The sequence below is a fragment of the Carassius carassius genome, chromosome 1 (genome assembly GCF_963082965.1).
Source record: "Carassius carassius chromosome 1, fCarCar2.1, whole genome shotgun sequence".
Taxonomy (NCBI): Eukaryota; Metazoa; Chordata; class Actinopteri; order Cypriniformes; family Cyprinidae; genus Carassius; species Carassius carassius.
This window is the reverse complement of record NC_081755.1, coordinates 11,784,924-11,808,113: the sequence shown is the minus strand read 5'-3', so window position 1 is coordinate 11,808,113 and position 23,190 is coordinate 11,784,924. Positions and strand designations below refer to the sequence as shown.

Here is a 23,190-nt window from a genome sequence, read left to right as displayed (position 1 = left end):
TTGTCGAGGACACCATGGTGTTTTCATACCTGCAAACTCAGAAGGACTGAAAAGGGTGAAAGATTTTTTCATGTGCCTCTTTCGGGCCACACTTTCTTCCTCCACCACTTCTGCCCTATTTACAGCAGCACTAGTGGATGGCTGGCAGCCAAACTCCACACTCCTTTCGCTGACTTTCAGCTGCTTTTGCTGCCGCTGGGCTTTGTCCCTGGTTCCAGCCGTAATGATGTTCCCACACAGCCTTCTATCTACTGGCTCAAATTTTGAATCATCTCAGCTGAACATATCCACAGCACTCAGCTTTCTGCTCTGTAGAGTATATTTGACAGTCTGGATAGTGCCGAATGTGGTGATGTTAAAGCTTGTACTTTTCTTGTCAATAATGTTGCCCATTAAATTAAAAGAAGATTCAAATAATGGGCCATGGAATATTGACATTGCAGCTTTCACTGCTTGACACAGGCCTGGATATTTTCCAGTATCGTCGACACAGGCCCACCACCTCACAACATCATCTCCATCTTGGAAGCTGGGCAGGGACTGATCTACGTTGTACTGGATAATTTCCTGGTGTGTGTCAACATCAGGCAGCAGGTGATCCATCATTGCAGTGAGTTTCCTCAGTTCAGACCCAGTTTGAGAGTGCCCTCTCAGTATTGGGTCCATGGCCGACAAACACTGGAGGGTCTTGCTCTGCAGTGGCAGCTTTTTTTGTAAGTATCTGGCACACGTGATGTATGCCTGGGAGACTTCTTCCAGGAATGGCTTCAGCAGCTGAAACAGATCAGCAACACTTACTATACTTTTATCATACAAACTCTGCAGAGGCTCCTAATCAAGCATTAATCATTCTAATTGCAGTACACAATTTAAATTACTCACAGGGTGTTGTGGATGTGCCACTCTGAATTGATTAGCCTTCTACCCCACATACATCTCCCTCACAGGCAGCAGTTTGTTGTCCAATTCCATAGTAGCCAGAGTTTTGGACATCAGGTTCAGGTGCTCAGATTTGACAAAGCAGGCAAGGAAGTTGGTAAAGACTTGAAGCTGTTTTTCATGCAGTTTATGAACAAGTGTCTGACTGCCCTATAAAGAAAATAACATTAACATACATTGACCATGTGTGTGTTTGGCATGTTGTCGTAGATTTTTCTTAAATCTAACTAAGTCCTATCTCATCTGACCTAAATCTACCGGGGCCGTCTCCAATCGACGATCTCCCTGGGCCGTCTCCAATCGACGATCCCTAACGTCTCCAGTCGACGCTTAATAAACACCTGGGCCGTCTCCAATCGACGATCCCTAACGTCTCCAGTCGACGCTTCATAAACACCTGGGCCGTCTCCAATCGACGATCCCTAACGTCTCCAGTCGACGCTTAATAAACACCTGGGCCGTCTCCAATCGACGATCCCTAACGTCTCCAGTCGATGCTTAATAAACACCTGGGCCGTCTCCAATCGACGATGTCTCCAGTCGACGCTTAATAAATACCTATTTATCTAAACTATCTCACCTGCTGCGCAGCAGAAAATGACAGACTACAGCAAAATACATCAAAATAAACTCAGCATGACTAAAATTACTAACATAACGTCACCTTTTATCAATATGATTGGTTCAATTTATAAAGCAAGCCCCTCCCTTCTTTACCCTCTGAGACATGACATAATGCAGGCTAAAAACGAAAGGTTAGTAAGAAAAGACGAAGTAGAATTTAGTTTGTTATTTTTGTTAGACCAAGAGGAGGAAGTTAGGTGAGTGTTTGTCATAATGTTAGACTCAAAAGAGAAGTCAGGTTAAAAGTTTAACAAGTTGAATTAAGGTTAGAAGTTTAACACAGGTTAGATTCAGAAAAAATAGTTTACTATCTTATTTATTAAAAATCCACCACAGATTCCCCTCTCTGGTCGTAATTTCCACAACGACCAATATCTGGATTGTTTAATGAAAAAGAACATTATGGTATTGGTTCTCTGATTGGCCCCTCGGCTACAGCTGCATTTGGCTGATCAGGTGCAACAAGAATATTACGGTACTGACTCTCTGGTCGCTTGATTGGACGCAGCCTGTAGGCCACAGGCAACCGCAATCTGATTGGGTGCAACTGCTCATAGTGGGATTCTTCTTCTTCTTCCTCATTATTTTCTCTCCCAATGCCTCCCCAGACAATGCTCCTGATAAATTTCCTCAGACAAGCTCGGATACATTTGATCAAACATCCACTCATAATCATTGCAATAAACAAGGTAGCAATTACTGGTAACAAAAGCTTAAGTATGGGTCCGAAGATATTACCAAAAGCATTGCGGAAGGCATCAGCCACCCAATCTAATCCCCATTCCATTGCTTTATTCTTTGCCTGTTCATCCTGCCACAAATCATTCCGCACCTTTGTCATAACGTCTAGCACCTTTGAGATGGTACCCCCATCTGCATCATAAGCTGGAATGAAAGTACAACATTCTTTTCCAATTTTAACACAGACACCTCCCTCGTCCGCAAGAATTGTATCCAATACCATTCTGTTTTCCAGAGTCATTGTCTGAGGGCCCCAACTTCATTTTTCAATAATTCTAAAGCCAATTGGGTGTCATTTGCAAATCGATATAATTCATAATGGATTCTATTAATCCAATTCATTGAGTCAGTTACAGCATTATGGATCAGGAAAGCTTTCCAGAACTGAGATGTTCTGGCAATTACACGGCTTTCTTCAGGGATGTCAGAAATGTCATGTCTCCACCAAGTGTCATCATCTTTTTTCTTCAAAGCCCTTGTTCCTCTTTTTTTCGTTCCCACATAGCCAACTCTAATTCTCGCTCTGAGCCGAACTAAAGCACAGAGACCATGCCATGAAACAGGCAGACTGGGATATGCTTTATGACCGCACAACCAGTAGTAGTCCAATAGGACGTAAGTCCCCCCTGCAAGGTGGTCACTCTTACCTGTGGGATCATAACAGCTAACATTGTGGATTGTTTCACATCCCTCAAGCATCCCCATAAATTTATTTCCCTTTCGTGACCTGTAACACTCTTTAAATTTCTGCTCTGGCAAAGGCCAGACCTTCTTTTTCCCCTCGGTAGAGAGAGAAAGAATCGATGCCGGGATAGTTACATTATCACACTCAGGGGGAAATCTTTTACGGAAAATTTTCCGGGAACATTCTGACCCCGGCCCAGCAACGTGAGACAGAATACACTTCAGTTGGTGACCCTCTACTGGCTCTGGCAACAGAGGATACGGATACGCGGCAGAAAAGGAAGCATGAGCACAAACATAACAATCTTTGTTAGGTGCAAGTTTTTTAGCTGTGTAATTAGCATACTTCCAAAACAAATTTAACCCATAGTGATTTCTGTCGGTGTCAGATTAGCAGTCATGATGAACAGGCACTTCTCTTTCCTTTCTATCCTGAACACTTCCTGGAGGAAATTCAAACAGAAACATCAATATGATCAAAATCAACACACTTATGAATACACCAACACATATTCTATACTTAAACATTCTGTCAGACCACATTCGCTCCCAGGTGCGCTGGTTGTCCCGTTGGCCCCACAGATGTCTGAATCGTTCCATTTTCACCTCGATGACTCTTTGCGAGCCGTAGCAAGGTCTTCCCTCGTCGGTAGAGGAGGTACGTCACCAGTACGCCCTGTTTTCCCCTACTTTCCACTAGATGGGGGTTGGTTGGTGGGGCTTACAATGTGACACTTGAACCCAGGTGTCATGCTCGGCAACCTTGATTGCTGTATTCGTTGTTAGAATGATTTCATACGGACCCAGCCACCTTGGGTTGTTCCACGCTTTACGTCTGTGGTCCTTGATCCAGACCCACTGTCCTGGCTCGTAAGAGTGCTGCGGCTCTGTACCTGGAACCGGTAAGGCAGCTTTGACCTGTGAATGAATTGTTTTAATGGTTCTTGTTAGGGACAATATATACTTTCTCATTTGCTCATCCACCCCCGCCAAACCCTCCTGGGGAGGAAGTTCAATTCCTACCCTTATGGGCCGACCTGTAAGAATTTCATGTGGGCTGAGGGTTGTTCTTGCCCCTTTTCGGGCTCTCATGGCCATTATAACTATGGGCAGGGCTTGAACCCACGTCATTCCAGTTTCGGCCATTACTTTACACAATTTGTTTTTTATCGTTTGATTAGCTTTCTCTACAGTTCCAGCACTTTGTGGTCTATAGGAGCAATGTCGTCTCAAATTTATTCATAGTCCCCTTGCCAATTCAGTTATTACTTTATTTACAAAATGAATTCCATTGTCACTAGACAATTTCTCAGGTACTCCCCATCTGGGAATTACTTCTCTTACTAGAGCTTTTGCTACAGCCGCAGCAATAGCTTTTCTACTAGGGAAACACTCAACCCACTTTGAAAACATATCAACAATCACAAGACAATATTTAAACCCTTGACATGGTGTCAACTCGATGAAATCCATTTGTAGATGCTGGAAAGGAAGATAGGGATGGGATAGGCAGAGTAAATCGCTTTTTTACTCTGTCTTCCCACATTATTCGCAGCGCAGATATGGCAATTTCGGCAGAATCTTTCTGCCACTGATGTAAATCCTGGAGCCACCCAGGATGTACTTATCAGATCCTTCATAGCCAATTTTGAGGCATGGTCTAACCCATGAGCCTGGTTTGTTTGTTCTGGTATCTTTCCAGACACCTTCGTCGTCTTTTATACCCCTCTCTGACCAGGTTTTTAATTCCCGGTTAGTACCCAATCTCTGAATTTCATTTAATGTCGGTGGTAATTGTGTGCTATCGGTAGAAAGGAATGCAAAACCTATAAAGTCAGTCAGTCTACATCCAGTCAGCGCTGTGTTTTTTGCTACCGAGTCAGCAAAATTATTTCCTTTTGATACTTCATCACCGGTTCTCATATGTGCTGCACATTTGCAAATAGCAATTTCTTTTGGCATTAACAAATTCTCGAGCAACTTATCAATCAATTTTGAATGTGCCACCGGTTTCCCGTTCGCAGTGAGAAAACCTTGATTTTTCCAAACGGCCCCATGGTCATGACATACACCAAATGCATAACGTGAGTCTGTATATATATTGACTGAGTGACCCCTGGCCAATTCACATGCGCGTGCGAGTGCTGCAAGTTCTGCTGCCTGAGCCGAATGATTCTGAGGCAAGCATTCAGTCTCAACTATCTCAAATTTTGTGCAAATAGCATATGCAGTTGAAAGCAATCCTGTATGTGGATTTCGGAGACACGATCCGTCCACATAATAAACCAATTCAGGATTTGATAATGGTGTATCTAATAAATCAAGCCGCGGTTTAGTCATTATTTCTACTACCTGCGTGCAATCATGGGGTTCCCCATCTTCTTCAGTCGGCAGCAGCGTAGATGGATTCAATACAGTGCATCTTTTCAATGTAACATTTGACATTGTGAGCAGGACATTTTGCCAATGCAGTGAACGTGCAGCAGTGAGATGAGCTGTCCTTGACTGCATTAACAAAGCATGTAGCAAATGGGGAACATACACTGTTAATTGATGGAAAGCCACCAAATCTGAACATGCCAACACTGCTTCGACTGCAGAGGCTACGGACTGTAGGCACTGTGGCATTCCCTGTGCGACAGTGTCTAATCTTTTCCAATAGTATGCAATTGGACGTCGACAGTCACCGTGAGGTTGTGTTAGGATGGCGGACATGAACCCCTTTTTTTCAGATACAAATAATTCAAACACTTTTGTATAATCAGCCAACCCTATGCTAGGCGCGGTGGTAAGTGATAACTTTAGTCTCTCAAATGCAATTTGACGTTCATCTGTCCAGGTAACTGGATCAGTCATTTTTTGAACCTCATGTGCTGCCATGAGGAGAGGGTTCGAGATCTCAGCATAATCTTGGATCCATGGCCTACAGTATCCCGTTACCCCTAAGAATGACATCATTTGTGATTTTGTAATTGGTTTCGGGAATTTTCCTTATCACCTCAATTCGATCTAGGCCTAAAGCTCGGCCATTTGCTGAGATAAGGTGGCCAAGATATCTCACTTCCTCTTTTACTAATTGCAACTTATTTTTAGACACTTTATGTCCATTTTGTGACAAGAAATTCAACAATTCATATGTGTCACATTCACAGGAGGCTTTGTCTGGAGAACAGATCAAGAGATCATCAACATACTGAATGAATGTACTCCCCTTTGGTGGGACGAAACTTTCCAAATTTCTAGAAAGTTCTTCTGTAAAAACGGTCGGAGATTCTGTGTAACCCTGCGGCATGACAGTCCAGGTCCAGCATTTATTTTTGAAACGCCAGCCAATATTGACTATCTGGATGTACTGGGATTGAAAAGAATGCGTTTGCCAAATCGATCACAGTAAAATGGGTAGCATTGTTTGGTATTTCAGATAAAATTGTCGATGGATTAGGTACTATTGGTGAACGCAGTTGAATAGCCGCATTCACCAATCGCAAATCCTGAACAAAGCGCCATTCACCCGATGCCTTCCTTACAGGAAGTATGGGTGAATTTATTGGTGAATTTTGACAAGGCACAATAGCACCTTTTTCAACAAGCGCAGCGTGTACTTTTGAAATTCCCTCTACAGCTTCTTTGCTGAGAGGATATTGAGGCCTAAATAGCCTATGTTGAGTCATTGGTGTGATAACGAGAGGCATTGCATCCTTTATCCGACCAATATAAAATTTATCTTTAGCCCAAAGGGTTTCTGGAATTCCTGATAATACATCAAAATTGTTATCAATTGTATCAGGAATAAATTTTCTCTCCTCACTGCACAATCTGTGAACTGTCACTGTCTGCATTTTTGGATACGCTCTTACCCCGGCAGTATTTTGATAATACCCATCATCTTGCCAAGTCCAGCCCCCTTTCTCCACTTGCTCTGTGAGCCACACTCCTACTTCCGCCCAAGAACTTTTTCCCTTCTTCCCCACTGAGACATGAGGCTGGACTTGCAACTGTTGGAATAAAGCAGATTGAGAGTGCGTGAGCTTTACAATAAATGCAGAGAAATGCTGTGATATTAGCAGGTATTCAAGAGTTAATTTCTCACCCAGCTGCTCATTAAACCATTTCTCCTCATACTCACTATTTCTCTCGGGGCCAACAAACCACGAGGTACAGTGGAAATGAGATGGCTTTTCATGGTCTGCTGGTAAAAACTCATACTCTGAATATGGGTCAAATGCAGGAGTTATAGCCCAGTTATAATACCAATTTTGTGACAATTGAGCAAAAATTCCATTCTTTGGTGTCACCGTTATCCCTTCCAATGAAATATCAATTGTCATTTCTAATTTAGACATTAAATCTCTACCTAATAAATTTAAAGGGCATGTTTCAGAAATCAAAAATTGCTGTGTACATGTTTTATTCCCATCTACCACTGTTAATGGCATTGACAATTTATCAATTTGTGCTAAACCTGATATACCATACGTTGTACGAGTCTGATCAGAAAGTGGCAATTTGTCAAACCTGGATGCGGTCTTTGTCGTGAGAGTTGAAAAAATGGTTCCGGTATCAATTAAAAATGAAACTGAAAGTCCTTGTACAGATATTGTCATCATTGGGTTCGAATTTGGGTCTTTAGTCAGTTGTATCAGTTGATATGCTGTTTGAGTGTCTCCCTCCTTATCCCATGCAGTCCTGTACAGCGCAGGTGGGGGCGGGTGAAATGAGGAAGCACTCTGCTCTCTGTAGTTCTGCTTTCTTGGCGGATAGCTCTTCTGTTGCTGTGGGTAGTAACTTGAGTACTGCTGTTGTGGGTGATGTTGTTGTGGAAAGTTGTTTGGACATTCTTTAGCCCAGTGTCCTCTTAGGCCACAGTTTCTGCACATGTCCGTAGACTTAGCTCGGCCACGCCCTCTCTCTTGCCATTGATTCCACCTTCCATTTCCTGGCAGTTGATTGTTGTTTCTTGGCCTTTGGTTGTTGGACTGAGTTTGGTAAAACTTATACTGGGCAGTCTGCAATTTATTCTCCTTTTCTGTGTTCTTCTTTTCATCATTCTGTTCAGCATGCTTCGCATGTTGCATCACCACTTCTAAATCCTGCGCTTCCCACGCAATGCAGGTCAGTCGCACAGCTCCCTGAATGTTTGGAAGGAGGCCGTTGACAAAGTGATGTTTCAGAACTCCAGTGTTGTCAGTTCCTTCTGTAAGACCTGCACATTCATCAACAACAGTCTTTAGTCTGGCAAGATAAGCAGTGACAGTCTCACCTTTCACTTGTTTTGTGTTAGTGATGACCGCCCAGTCAGGTTTCATGGGGAAAGCAAGTTTCAGTCTTTCAGTCATCGCTGTCCACTGAGCCCTCCACTCTTGAGTTTCAGTTCCTCCTTCATCCAGGCGCTGCAGGGCGGGGTTGAACACAATCTAACAGTTGAACTTCATCTAACAGTTGTCTAACCTCTCTGTAGATGCCACATTCACCCTCGTCCGAACTCTCACACTCGGTTTCCACCTCCTCTTTTTCTTGGAGCAGGTCTGCAGAGCCTCCAGCTCTTGGCACCTGGTCAATTTCCCCTTCTTCAGCTTTAGCAGCATCCGCTGTGTAAGGAGGAGGCTTTTTGATGGGCGGCTGCTGCATGTAGTCCAATTCCTGCTTTCTCTTTTTTGTCTGCAAAGCAATCAAAGAATCTGCAGCTTTCACGCCTTCTTTTTGGCTTTCGTAACGTCTCTCTGCCTCCCGTTCCCATCTTCGGAAAAGTGTCCAGTCAATCCTCTTTCGTTTCTTTGGGGGCAAATTTTCAAGGAGACGCCGCGTCTCTCCTAAAATTGACACACTCAGAGTTCCACAATCAGCAAACTGTCCCTTTGTGAATTTAGACCACAGTTTAATTTGAGCAATTTGCTCCTCTCCCAAATTCCACTTCCTGATCAACTCTTTAAACGGACCCTGAATTTCAGTTTTATCTGTTTTTTCTTTACCACAGCAGTTCCCCATTTTTTTTAGTCAAAAGCAGTTCTTCAATTGCAGAAAAATTGGCAGAAGAAATTTAATAGAAAACAGCAATATACAAACAAGGAAAAAGCAAGTTCTTCGTTGCGTACAAGAGAACAATCTTATAATTTCAGTTCGCTGGGTATATATCAGATGTATATCTCCAAGCCCAAATCTGTGGATATCCTGGTGAAATGGTAGCAATAGGAATTAATCCCAATTCCCCTTTGGCCCTATCTAAATAAGGTCTAAAGTTTGGTTTGGTAATCAAATATAGAGATGTTTGCCCTACTGTTAACTCTGGTTATGGGTGAGATTGATGCCACGCCCTAGTGCACCCAATTGCTAACACTGCAGAATCTTCTTCAATTATTTGTTCTATCTGGCCACTTAATCCCAATCCTATACGTCGCCGTACATACGTATATCTTGTTAAATAGAAATTATCGTTGTGGTGAATTTAGTCGACTTTCGTCTTCTCCATAGGATAATGGGAAACACCTTTTAAATCTTGCCCCTGCCAGTGTTTGATTTTACTTTTTTCCTCTTTTTCTCTTTGTATTTACATACTAAAATTTCACTTTTAAAATCCTTCTTATAGATTTTCACAGATATGAAGAATTTAAATTTTAACTATTTAAACAAGAAACACATTTTAAAATCCCTCTTATAGATTTCAGATAAAAACAGAAAATTCAATATTTCAATTTCATACATCAAAAGGAGAAAAACTGAAGTCTGTGGTTCCTTACCTCAACCTAAGTTCTTTTTTTCCTGCCCGTCCGGGATGGTCCCTCTGTCGGTGTAGGATCTGCTGCAAGTTGGCAGAACGAATTCAAATGATATGAAAAATAAAAGTTCCTCTATTATCAGAACAAAGAAAGTCCCTCGCCGAGGGAGGGAGGTCCTTGGACTCCTGGCTGGCTCGCCAAAATTGTCGTAGATTTTTCTTAAATCTAACTAAGTCCTATCTCATCTGACCTAAATCTACCGGGGCCGTCTCCAATCGACGATCTCCCTGGGCCGTCTCCAATCGACGATCCCTAACGTCTCCAGTCGACGCTTAATAAACACCTGGGCCGTCTCCAATCGACGATCCCTAACGTCTCCAGTCGACGCTTAATAAACACCTGGGCCATCTCCAATCGACGTTCCCTAACGTCTCCAGTCGACGCTTAATAAATACCTATTTATCTAAACTATCTCACCTGCTGCGCAGCAGAAAATGGCAGACAAACTTCAGCAAATGTCCTTTGAGCTCTTTATTTACGGCTGGGAGAGTACTCGAGCAACTCTCAGAGAATCTCTCTCCAGAAAAAGAATACATCAGGTTTTATAGGACACAGACACATCAAAATAAACTCAGCATGACTAAAATCACTAACATAACGTCACCTTTTATCAATATGATTGGTTCAATTTATAAAGCAAGCCCCTCCCTTCTTTACCCTCTGCGACATGACATAATGCAGGCTAAAAACGAAAGGTTAGTAAGACCTGTTCCGAAAAGAAGTAGAATTTAGTTTGTTATTTTTGTTAGACCTAGACGAGGAAGTTAGGTGAGTGTTTGTCATAATGTTAGACTCAAAAGAGAAGTCAGGTTAAAAGTTTAACAAGTTGAATTAAGGTTAGAAGTTTAACACAGGTTAGATTCAGAAAAAATAGTTTACTATCTTATTTATTAATAATCCACCACAATGTGCATATTAATTTTAACTCAGGACTCCCAAAAGATAAATACAAGAATTCCATTAGATCACCTCACTATGGAAAAGCATTATACCCTGTGGTCAAATAAAATGTTGTCAGAAATTATTAGACATGGGATCACTATAATTTATTTTCTAGACCCAGGCACCACAGATTCCTGTAACATTTTTATAATCAATCTAATTCTCATAATTTGTGATATTTTTTCTTATTTTGAAAAACCTGATGAAAAATGTAGCATTCACCTGAGTAGAAATGGGAGCCATAAGCAGAGGACTCAATGTTCAGCTCACCTGGAACACCATGACATATTCTTTTAGGATCGGTAGCACTCCTGTATAAACACTGAGGTGCAGCTCAGTTATGGTGGCTTCATGCCACACCTTCCTAACCACCCTCTTCTTCCGGTCTTTTCCCAGCTGTGTCATTCCTGGAAAAGTCAAAGGCTCTATAACAAAGCTCTGTACAAAAGCTAACATTCCTTTGGTTTCCATAGTGCAGGTAGGCAATCACAGATCCAAGGATAAATAACTGTGATGAGTTACCTTTTTTGCTGAGGTCCTCATGAAAGGATTGAATCTGTCTCTGTGCCTTTTCGCTCACTTTGTAATTGGCAAAAAGCTGCCTCAAGGGGTCCTTGTAGAGGGCCTTGGGTTCCCTGTCCATAAAGCCATAGTAAAGAACCTTGTAGACAGGAAGCAGCCTCTGGGTGCTAATGGCAACATCATAAGCCGATAGCCAGCGATGCTGAATGAACCTTTTGGGAGCGAAACCAGGCAGGCCCATGAACTCGCATATCTCTCTGAAGTATGCCAACTGAGAAAGAGAGATACATCAAATCAGTTTTTTCCTCAAAGAGCTCAGGTAGCCTAAATTTGTCAGTTAAGGATAATTATTTTTTTAGAATCTAAATTACATCTAGAAAATACAGTCTCCCAACAAGTATAGCAGCAGGTAAGTATATTGTAAAGATAAAAGGTTTAGTGTTTAGTGTTGCAGTCAGTAGCTTGAAGTCAGTAGCATGAATCATTCTGAACTAAAAAATATTTCTATAATGGAAATTGAATATTATTAACCAACCTGGTCTGTAGCCCATTGATGATCTACATGTAGGTCACCAAACAGCCGTTCAAGATAATTGCTGAAAGGAGCTGCAAAAACCTTTGCAGCATTGTGGATATGGTGGCAACTATCACCGTCAACATCAAGTAGGTTTGGGCAGTGGTTCTGGTGCACTCTCGTTTCCAACCACATTTTACTTCCTCGCATAACACCGCAGGAGTCCATCAGCATGCTTACAAGGTTGAACCATGGGATGTTGTTATCCTTAAAGAACTTAACTATCAACTTTTCTACCTTGAGAGCGCTAACCTTCAAAACCTCTAAAGAGCCTAGGTGTTCCACATCAACCGTCTTCTTGTCTGGGTTGATTTCTGAGTCGCTGACCAGGATGGAAAGCACTTTTTTACCACCATTGTTAGTACTCTCGTCGAGGCTGATGGAAAATGGATACTTCCGTGTATTGCTGAAGATCCTCTCCGAAAATGTAAATCCCAATCCATGCATCATTTTGTATGCTGCTGCTGTGCGTGACAGCTTCAACCCACTCAGAGCTACTTTATCTGTAGCCAGCGTTTGGGCCAGCTTCACCATCACTGGTGCAAATGTAAAAGGAAGTGTATGTTCCACAAGAGTAGCGAGAACCATCGCCTAGACAAAGAAAACATTATTCGATTTTCATAAGCAAAACTTTTGCAAAAAGCCTGCCTTTTATTATAACCCTGAGAATCCTATTGAGTCTAGTTCAACTCTAGTACAATTGAATAAACACACCATATACACTACATACAAATTGTCCTGGTAATGTAGCCTACTTTTATGTAGCCTCACAATAGCTTACTGGCAAATGTCAAGTAACCGGTCAACAGTGAAATAGTAGTTATTAAATTATTTAGTGACACGGAAAACTACAAGCCTATTTCATTTATAAAACACACCTCTGCATTAGCAACCCGCTGACATGTAGGTACAGGCACCTTTCCAACCAGATGATAATTGTTGGATGAGGGTTGGAACTAAACTCATAAGAATGGCTAAAATGTCAATATTGAATGTAAAAATATAATTTTGATCTGCCCAAAATTTAATGACATGAGTAGGGATATGCCGGTATCAGATTTTCTTGAATATTTCTTAATGAAGACATTTAAAGGGGTAATTTAAAAATAAAAACTAGCATCCTGCATCTCTGATTGCCAGATTCACCATATCACGCATAAATATAAACAAAAAGACTCAAGATATAGCTCTTAAAACAACCTTTGTGTGTGATAATGTCATATAGTTAGACATTGCTTTGATTTATAGGGATTTAACTAATAAAATACTTTAGTGACTTTACCATTTGTTTTAATGATGTTTATTTACAGTGCAATTTATACTGCTTACCTGACTCATGCAGACTTCTGTCCTGATGATTGGCGGTAGTCCCTCCATCATCCACTCTTCTGCAACTGGTTTATTTATGGAGACCACCATGATCTAATCGATACAGATCTAGTCGTCTCTTCTCCCACAAACTCCTCTTTCAGGTATGTTTGTTCTTTGTTGTTGTTTGTTGTTGTTGTTTCAAAACAGGGGAAGTCGTGGCCTAATGGTTAGAGAGTCGGACTCCCAATCGAAAGGTTGTGAGTTCGAGTCCCGGGCCGGCAGGAATTGTGGGTGGGGGGAATGCTTGTACAGTTCTCTCTCCACCTTCAATACCACGACTTAGGTGCCCTTGAGCAAGGCATTGAACCCCCAACTGCTCCCTGGGCGCCGCAGCATAAATGGCTGCCCACTGCTCCGGGTGTGTGCTCACAGTGTGTGTGTGTTCACTGCTCTGTGCATTTCGGATGGGTTAAATGCAGAGCACAAATTCTGAGTATGGGTCACCATACTTGGCTGAATGTCACTTCACTTTTTTAAAACATTGACTGTATTCTTGTATACCAAAACAACTAGGGGGTGTTGACAAACTTCCATTGAGGATTGTTTTAATAGAGGTTTTAGTCTTTTGCCTGCGCTGCCGCTTTTCAGAGCGCCCTTCACAATGTAAGCTTCCTAATTCGTCTGACCGAGAGCTGAGACTTCATTACCCATACACCCTTGAGTTTTACAAGTTGAAAGCGCATGCGTCGCTATTTGCGCTGTTAGTGTCAACAACTCAATGTGGCCGGAGTGGGCGTGTGAAACGCGCACACTTGGTTCGGTAATAATTCAAATACAGTGAACAACATTTAACATGTTCTCCTGGCGTCAGACTCTGAGTATTAAAACAATACAGTCAGAATCAGATGACTCGTTGGCTGACACCCCCCCAAGCCTGAATGATATCGCTGCAGATCAGACGCAAGCTAATGAAGTAATTCAGTAGCTCTTTCAGGTAGGGTGACCAGACGTCCCGAAAAATTCGGGACAGTCCCGAAATCTAAACTGTTGTCCCGAATCCCGGCCCTAATTGTCCCAAAAATTATACTAAAGCAAAATCCTGAGTAGTTATTGTCTGATGAACATTAAAAACTGTCTGCGGAGGTTGAGTCGTCCTGCAACTAGCCCCCGCCGGCTGCTCATTGGCTGCAGCATCTTTTTTCTAAGTTCTAAAAAAATACAGTAGGCGGCTAGGCACGAATTTAGATATTCATTTATCTAATTAATCTATATGCACAAACACAATACAACCTTTTTGTCCCCTTTTTGTTTTAAAGCTTGATGAAGAGCGCGCAAGTTGCTGCAGCTGCGAGGAGGACAGTGATGCACGCGTACAGGAGTGATTGAAAGTTCGTGGCACTGTGTACAAAAAATACGTTTAAGCTCATTAGCGTTAGCGGTACAGAAAGGTCTGATTTACGCACTGTTATAACAGTCGTTGTTTTTTTTTTCTTTTTACAATAACATTTGAGTTCATGATTTTAATGTTGTTGTTTCTTGTGGCAGACTAAAGAGTAATGACAGACGGTTGATCTTTGAATAAAAATGTGTTTAGTTAAGGTTTGAAATTCATTATCTTTTATTATAGGCTACAAAGTCTAATATCATAAGCCCCCCATCCCGTCACCCAAGACCGCAGACACCCCCCTTAAACCATACACATAAAACAATTGCTATGTTAATTTACTATATTCAGAATATACGTGTATATTTACGTGAATACATGTTCCCCATAACAATTAACAGCAAAGTGAAATTGTTTTATTTGTCAACACCCACAATAGACATCATATTGTGTGTATTTGATTGCTTAAGCTCAACAAACTACGAAAAATAACTCATATAATAGGCTACTCGCGAGGCGGCTTTATACGCTTGAACTTTGGATGTGACTGTGAGGGCACATAATACAGCCTTCGGAGCGCGCGAGTACCATGTGGCTTAAAATACTGAAAAATGTGTGCAAATTACACATTTTTGTGACAATGACCCGATTAGTCAAGTGACTGTTCTGTCAGCTGTCCCGAGATGCGAGTGAAGTCTTGTGTCGGCGCGTGCTGCAGGTCACTGTGCAGACGAGATGCGCTGATGAGAAGCGCGCGAGAGAGTTCATGGATTCGAAGACTGGTTTTGAATGAATTATTTAATCTTACATTTTGCGTGGATTAATTTTATTATTCAAACCTACAAGCTATGTTGAATAAATGCAGGAATTTTCCTCATTATAAACTTGAAAGCTGCGAGAATTATTAAAGCCATGCGGCATAGCTACACAGTCCCCCACCGAAATTTAGGTCTCTATTATACAGAGAGTTGTAAAATAAAATTCCACAACTTTTTCAAAACTTTCTTAGGCCTGGAAATTGTTGTTTTAAAATTGCATGGCATTTCCATGTTATTCATGAACATGCAGGCCTGAAAAGCAACTGATGCATGCAGTCAATCACTTAAACTGCTGACCAATGTGATTGCGCGAGTGCTCCGTCACCTCTCCCTCCTGTAATCACATGCATCCAGCATCCGTTACCCCGCTTTGTTCCGGGAACTTGCAATTTACAAATTAAGCACTGCAGAGTCCCCGTTTCATGTTTGTTAGCCCAGGACATTTTACAAATCCAGACCAAACGATGTTCTACGGCCATGTCCGGAATAAAGTGTAGCCTATCCATGTCACACAGTAAGATTTAGGATTTTGACCATATACCTTGCAGTCACAGACCGTATCAACGTCAGTGAGCTATACTAATTGTATTTCACCACACAATAGGCGTCACTGTGGCCTCAACCCTTCGCTTACTCTGTGTTCGATTGCTATGTCTGAGGTAAACCACGCCCTCCTCATTACCCTACGCAGGAAGAAATGTAGGAAGAAATAAATGAAGAAATAAATAAATGTATAAATAAATAAATGTCTAAATAAATAAATGTATAAATAAATAAATGTAGAAATGAATAAATGTATAAATAAATAAAATAATAAATAAATAAATATGGAAAAAAATTAATATATACATAAATATGGAAATAAATGTATAAATAATTATTTATTTTCATTTTTTTGCTTTTCTATGTATATTTATTTATATATTTATGTATTTATTTATTCTTATTTACATTTATTTGTATATTTATTTATGTATTTATTTATTTTTAAAATTGGCAGCTCTGGCATTCCATACATTTCAACGTCCGACAAAGACGTCGTTTCGACGTACTTTTGCTCAGTGGGGGTAGTGCTTTAAAAACTCTAGTTTTCCTCATTTATCTGCTTGCTCCGATCGGCGCTGCGTGGCAGCACGTAATTTCAAATGTTGAAGATTCATCGTATAGATGTCGTATAGAGGTAAAGAAGACGGCTCATTAACAGCTAAAAACATTCGATTGAATGCGATGTTCACCAGATGCTACGATCTTTCACAGATGTCTCCGCGACGTACCTGTGCTATCTGGGATGAACACGAGTAGACCCAGCCACCATTTCCATGTGGGTAATTGGTGGACTGTCAGTTGGGCCCTGAATGGGCAACCCAAATGGGACCCATACCTTTTTGTCCATCGGCTCCACTTGGGCCCCGTGTGTGTTAACCCATAGGGGCCCATGATGGGTCCATAGTGGGCTCCAAGTGGAGTCCATGTGGGTGTTCATTAGAGGGGCCCACATGGGTCCCAAATAACTGGGGCCAAGGTGGGCCACATACAAAACCCTTATGGGGCCCAGATGGGTGATTACACTGGACCCACAAATGGCCCTTAAATGGGGTTTTAGTGGGACCACAGTGGGTCAGAACAGGGCCCCATTTATATTTCTTTATTAATTCCTCTGGATAAAGTTAATGTGCTAATATGCAATAAAACTCTAAATTAAAATGTTATATTTACCTAAAAAATTGGTGCTTAATACATTTCAAATTACATGTTAAAATATTTCAAATCTGAAGAAAGTGACTTCAACTCAGAATCTCTAAATCACATTTTTTATTGGGTAAAACAAAATAAAACAAAACTGGATAAAAATACGGTAACACTTTCTATGAAGCCCAAATTTATAATACATTAAGGCATTATAATGAATGCATAATGTATTATAAAAAAACGTATAATACGGTAGGTATATCAACTAAGGAATAATCATAACAATTATAATACATTATAATACGTAATATAATTCATGGTTATAAGTTTAAGAGTATGATTATTTATAACACAATGAACACCATATTAAATCTACTTAATTTACAGTATAATGGACTGTGTATCATAACTTGACATTGTTTATTTAAGATCTGCACAGTATCTTACTACAGCTTGTGAGTGGTTAGATGTTGAGTGTTACCTGAGTGTTTCCTTTGGAGCTAATGTTAATTGATGTGAGCTTAATACTCTTAACTGAAAAAAATGCAATCTTTTATATGGTTACATTTTATTTTGATGGTCCCCTTAATCAATCGATTATAGGCAACTTTGCCACTACGTCAACTAACTCTTATAAGAGTATTAGTAAGCTCAAGAATGGTAGAATCTAGTATGGTAGAATAAGTTGACGTACTTGCAAAGACACCTATGTCAGTTTATCTGTTGGTTGACCATCAAAATAAAGTGTTAGCATATATTTACAGTAGCAGACATGGTAATACTCCAATGACAGCTAGTTGATATAGTTGCAGAGTTACCCAACAGCTGTCTAAGGGGTACCATCAAAATAATCAAACTGATAGTACAATAAAAATAGTTCAAAGCAAATGTGTCATATTACAAATTCATCTGATCTGAAATCTAATCTTATGGCTGTTCGAGAGAAAACCTTTTTTTATTATTATTATTACTACTACTACTTATAAGTGGTCTTTGACCGCTTTAAGTAAAGTAGCATCAGAAAAATGGCAAGATATGAGACTTATAATACAATATAACTATGAGAAATATAATCCATTGTAAAAGTGAATGCAACGTGTTCATTTTGTTATAAATAATCATACTCTTAAAAGCTAAAGCCACAAATAAGTAAATATATTAAACCTGTTCTTATGAATATTCATGAGATGATCCAACATATTATAAGTTGTTTTATAATGCATTCCTTATAATGCTTTAAGAATACCCTTATAATGTACAATATGGGCTTCATAGAAAGTGTTAATACAAAAATACTTGAACAGAACAGGATGAAATGGTATTATTCCTGGGTCTGTGCAGACTTCTCAGCTTCATACCTAAAAAAACAGTAAGAAAGATAAACAGAAAAGCCAATTATATTAAAATACTACTAAAACATTTACAAAAGCATATGTGGTTATAATTAAGTTGTGCCAGTACTTCATATTTTTGACTAAGTTATACTACTAAAGGTAATATGAACAAGTTAAAAGTGACACTATTCAGTTTAGAAATGTAATTCTAAAAGTACTATTATTTTATTATTTTGTTATATATTCAGTAACACAAGTTATTGCATCACACCAACAGCTTTATTCATGATCTTTTATTTTTCAGAGCTGAACTTTAACAGAACAGAACAGAATTACCAGAATATTAACCATATTTCATCAATTAACATACATTTACAGTAGCCTACAAGTAAAATCATAGATAACACATTTTGCCAGTGGAAAATAAATGGTGTAAATATAAAAATAAAAGTTTGTTTGTAATTAAGTGAGTTCATGTACTTAATTAGTAAGATTATACAACAATATTCAGAGAACAAATATCATCTCAAAACATATAAAATGGTCTTCTTTATGGAGACGACTCTTCCCGTCTGCCTCACGATGGTCAGTCAGCACCACTGCGGGAGGGAAATGCTAGTTAGTATGACTTAATTGATAAAACAAACGAAACGACTTCAAGTGTTTTAAAATTGACCTACCTATTTAACGTACTCGTACGACTTTTAGGTCTTCACGGGTCTCTCTATTGGTCTGCTGGTGCCACTGTGGGAGGAAAATACTAGTTTACTGGGAAAGTGAGCAAGTATAAGGACTATACGACGAGTCTCCCCTCTGGTCTGACAGCCGCGCTGAGGGAGGAAAAGGCCAGTTAGCACAACTTGACAGAGTTTGCTCACACTATATGTTTATGAAAATAATGTAGCTTTATATCTAACAAACATCATCAGAATAAAAGGTATAAAGTTAAAGTTAACTTACCACACTCTTGTGGGCTTTCATCTTCACAATAAATCTGTCATGGTGTCATGCCATCGCACGGGGAGATGTTTGTTAACATCTAAAAATTACCTAAAATGCCACTCATTACACTCTCTGTGCTGTCTGATTTGGGGGGATGGACATTAATAAATCAGACATTATTTTAGTTTATCCCAATTTGTTGATACTATACTAATGTAGACTAACCATGTTCCGTACACTTTTCGCCCTTTGCCGCACGCCAGCGCCCACTCCTCCGCTGTTGAAAGACAGACAAGCATGCTTGTGTGCTCATTCTCCGGGGGAATTCCTATTGCACAGTCCACACTTTGATTGATGTCTTTTGGACCAATAGTTTTTGAGAAAAGTGGGGAAAGTATCTCCACCGCAAGTGTACGGAAGATGATATGCGTTAACGGTGTTCCGTACAGGCTTTAATGATGTTCCGTACAGCGCGCATACTTTGATTTTATGACGAAAATGGACATCTACCGAATCAACTTTGAGCTATTTATTTATTTTTAACTACAGGGACAACACAATTTCAATGAATAAGAAAGGTGAGTACTTTTTTCATTTGTTTAAAATTTAAGTTTATTGCTACTTTAATAAGCTAGAGGACCATGCGAGCTAGGCCTAATTGTGTCGTGATATTGATTATGGCATGTGGGTTAAGCATGAACCCTGTGAAACGTTAGTGAATAACGTAACCATATATTTCTGAAGAGAAAGAAGGGTAAACAATTTGAACTGATTCAAAATATTTAATAATTAACAAATGTGAAAAGTTCAAAACATGTAAATGATCAGAATGCAGGGGTGGGTAGGTGTGTGTGTGTTGTTACATTTAATACTAAATTGATTTAAAAAAAAAATACCTTAACTGGAAATTAACATGTTCATTTTATGTGCACTATTTACATTGTGTGTGTGTGTTTACAACTATTTACATTTAATACTAAACTGATTTAAAAAAAAAAAAACCTTAACTGGAAATTAATGTAAATTTTCTATGTACACTATTTACATTGTGTGTGTGTGTGTGTGTGTGTGTGTGTGTGTGTGTGTGTGTGTGTGTGTGTGACTTGTGTTTTTATGTGGACAGACAACATTTATGGCAAAGCCATTCAGTGTCTGGCACTTCCTCCACTTCAGCGCACTCCAGGTGGAACCACAAATGGCACAGGGCACACATTCATCAATTGCCTCATCTCCTGAGCCAGGTGGGGCCACTCTACGGCAGAGAGCGCAGTGTTCTCCATTTTCAGTAGGAGGAGGTGCCTGGTTCTTTTGTTTTCTGGCCTCCTGGGCTTGCCTTTTTCCCTCCTTCTTTTTTGCCATTTCTTCTCTGCGCTTTCTCTTCTTTACTTCCTTCTCTTTCTCCTCAGTTTCTTTTTCTACCAGCAGGTTGAAATACTCATCGCTGGTGATGACTCGGGCTGGCAGTGGAATGCGATGCCTCACCTTCTCCTTCCTCTTCCAGGGCTGGACTCATGAGGACGTTAGCCAGACTCTCTGGAATTACACCTGCTGCCACCAGGTAATTTTTGGGAGCCACATTATTAATTTTACAAGTGGGGCAAGGTGTTTCAGTGATATCCGTGTCAGTAGGTGATGGGATGGATGGTGTGGTGGGAGCGATGGATGGTGTGGCTGACGAAGAGGCTGCAGGGCTGGATGGTGTGGCATCACTTCCATCTACAGATGGGAGCACTCTCACCACCTAAGAAAATAAAACTTATGTAAAACTTATTAAAACACTTGAAAAGAAATGGAAGTAGTTTAGAGGATGAATTACCATTGTATTAATGTCGAAATTACTTGGATTGTGTCCACAGCATCCCTGGACAGAGGAAAAATTCTGGCTTTGCGAAACCTAGCCTGGATGTTTTGGGTTGTGACAGCAATGGGGTAGACATGTTTGAGGAGAGATGAAATCTGTCTCTTCCCCACAACAATGTCCCCTCGCACCAGACCCATCCTGGAAGCCATGGTGGAGAAAGCGGTCTTCAGTGGGTTGGAGACTGCAATATCTAGGGGCTGTAGTATGTGTGTGGTGTGGGCAGGTAGGCAGAGAATTTCAATCTGGTTTTCTCTGCAGGACATGATCACATCTTTTGAGATATGTGTCTCGTGTTGGTCCATGATTAAAATGAGTGGTCTCTCCTCAGGAGCATATCCAATGAAATGGGGGAGCCATTTCAGGAAGTACTCGGAGTCCATGTAACCCTTCTCCTGGATGCCATAGAGGCCGTTGGGTTGCCCATCCAGCCTATAGGCGTTACTTGGAGGCAGTGGACCATGATGTGCTCCCTGGTTGTCTGCTGCTGTTGGTACATGTGTTTTCTCCTAGTCTGGCGCAGGACCTTCTCCCTGGACTGAGGCTTGTCTCCAAATCCAATATCATCACAATTATAGATGAGATGTGGCTTGTTCTCCAAATTGTGCTTCACATGAAGGGTCTCATACAATTGAAAAAAAAAATGCCTCAATGGCCTCCGGTGTAGCACCATGGACTCTGGCTCTCTCCAGGGAATGTGCCATCCTGGAGGCCAATTCTAGATGGCGGGCCTTACACCTGGACCACCACACATCACTTGGCCCCTTCTCCAGGTTTACGGTGGTGGTCTCACTTCTGCCACTCTCCTTAATGATCCCAACAACCAAAACTTTGATAAGGGATCTGGTCACAGGGTCATGGTCTGCCATCCAGAATGTAAAGGACAGGAGAGCCTCTTCCTCTCCAGGTGTCAGGGCCGAATTAGGATGAGGGTTGTGCACATATTTATTTTTTTTATAGTCCTGTAGGGTGGTGTGGGGAATGCCAAAAAGAAGAAGAAACGCGTTAGCAGCACTGATCTATATATAACTGGATCGCTCAACGCGTTATAAACTGCCAACAGACAGTGAAGCCGCTTCTATATTATAGCTCAGTGGTTAGCAGTATGTCCACTGTTTAGCAGTATTTCAGACTGGACCAACCAGACAGTAAAACGGCGACTAGGGATGCCACAAGTACTGCCACTTCACTACCAAGTCGGAGCTAAAAATTTTAAAATGTGATGATACCAGCGTCTCTGTAGTACCGGTAGTAAGTTCGAGTATATTCGTTACCCGCAGCTGCGTTCAGTCGCTTCCGTATTAGTCGAAGCGCAGGGCTCCAGACTGTAGCCGAATATATATACTAGTGTCTGTGAATATTAAACTGCAAAATACTATTTAAATATTACTCCTGCAAATTCTACATCTCTGTGGGTGACGGGCACAGATGCGCGGGAGCTCGCTGTTTTGTAGTCTCTGCCGTGTGTCACTATATGAGGACACGAACGCATAAACCATCACTTCATTAGAATTTGCAGTTTCATTTGAGAAAACTGTTCGTTTTAACGTGAGTAAATTGACAATATATTAAGCTACTGTTGTAGACTACAGTAGATTTAGCTATGTCCATGTAGTAATAATAATTCGTCTCTATTAATAATAATAATTATGCCTCGACAGTTCCTTGTTTTTTACTTGTTTTGTTGTAAAGAGATTATCTGATTAATATATCATATTTTATATTCCTAGACTTATTTGTTGTAGTTTTTTATACATTTATATTGTAAAACTAAAATAACTTTTTTAGTTTGAGGTGTTAGATTTTTGGCTGCATTTGAAGTTCATTTTGCTTAAGAAAATAAATAATATTACTGTTCAACAAAAGGTAATTTATTTATCAATTTTGTAATAACATAATATTCATTTCATTAAGACTGTAATACTGTGAGAAGCATAAATTAAATAGAAATGTACATTTTCGCAGCTCTTGTCCTCTCCCCACCAAAGAAACAATTTCACGTTTAGCTTGCCCACCATCCATTTTCAATCGTAGCTGACGCACCTAGCAAACCAA

The 23,190-nt window shown here is 40.5% G+C and overlaps 1 protein-coding gene, 2 long non-coding RNA genes and 1 pseudogene across 5 annotated transcripts in view; 2 read left to right on the top strand and 2 right to left on the bottom strand.

Moving 5' to 3' along the window:
* The window catches only part of LOC132146673 (zinc finger protein 501-like), a 306,725-nt pseudogene that overhangs the window by 162,655 nt on the left and 120,880 nt on the right, over window positions 1-23,190 (top strand).
* Window positions 1-23,190, top strand: part of LOC132148387 (zinc finger protein 883-like) — a 203,032-nt gene that overhangs the window by 59,533 nt on the left and 120,309 nt on the right. The window lies entirely within an intron of this gene.
* The window catches only part of LOC132153426 (uncharacterized), a 189,937-nt gene that overhangs the window by 59,480 nt on the left and 107,267 nt on the right, over window positions 1-23,190 (bottom strand). The gene's annotated exons all lie outside the window — the stretch shown is intronic.
* LOC132154282 (uncharacterized) lies at window positions 70-11,671 on the bottom strand. Its single transcript, XR_009437150.1, has 3 exons — window positions 11,226-11,671; window positions 883-1,089; window positions 70-774 (listed from the first exon to the last, which is right to left on the bottom strand). It is a non-coding gene; the product is annotated as an uncharacterized LOC132154282 (long non-coding RNA).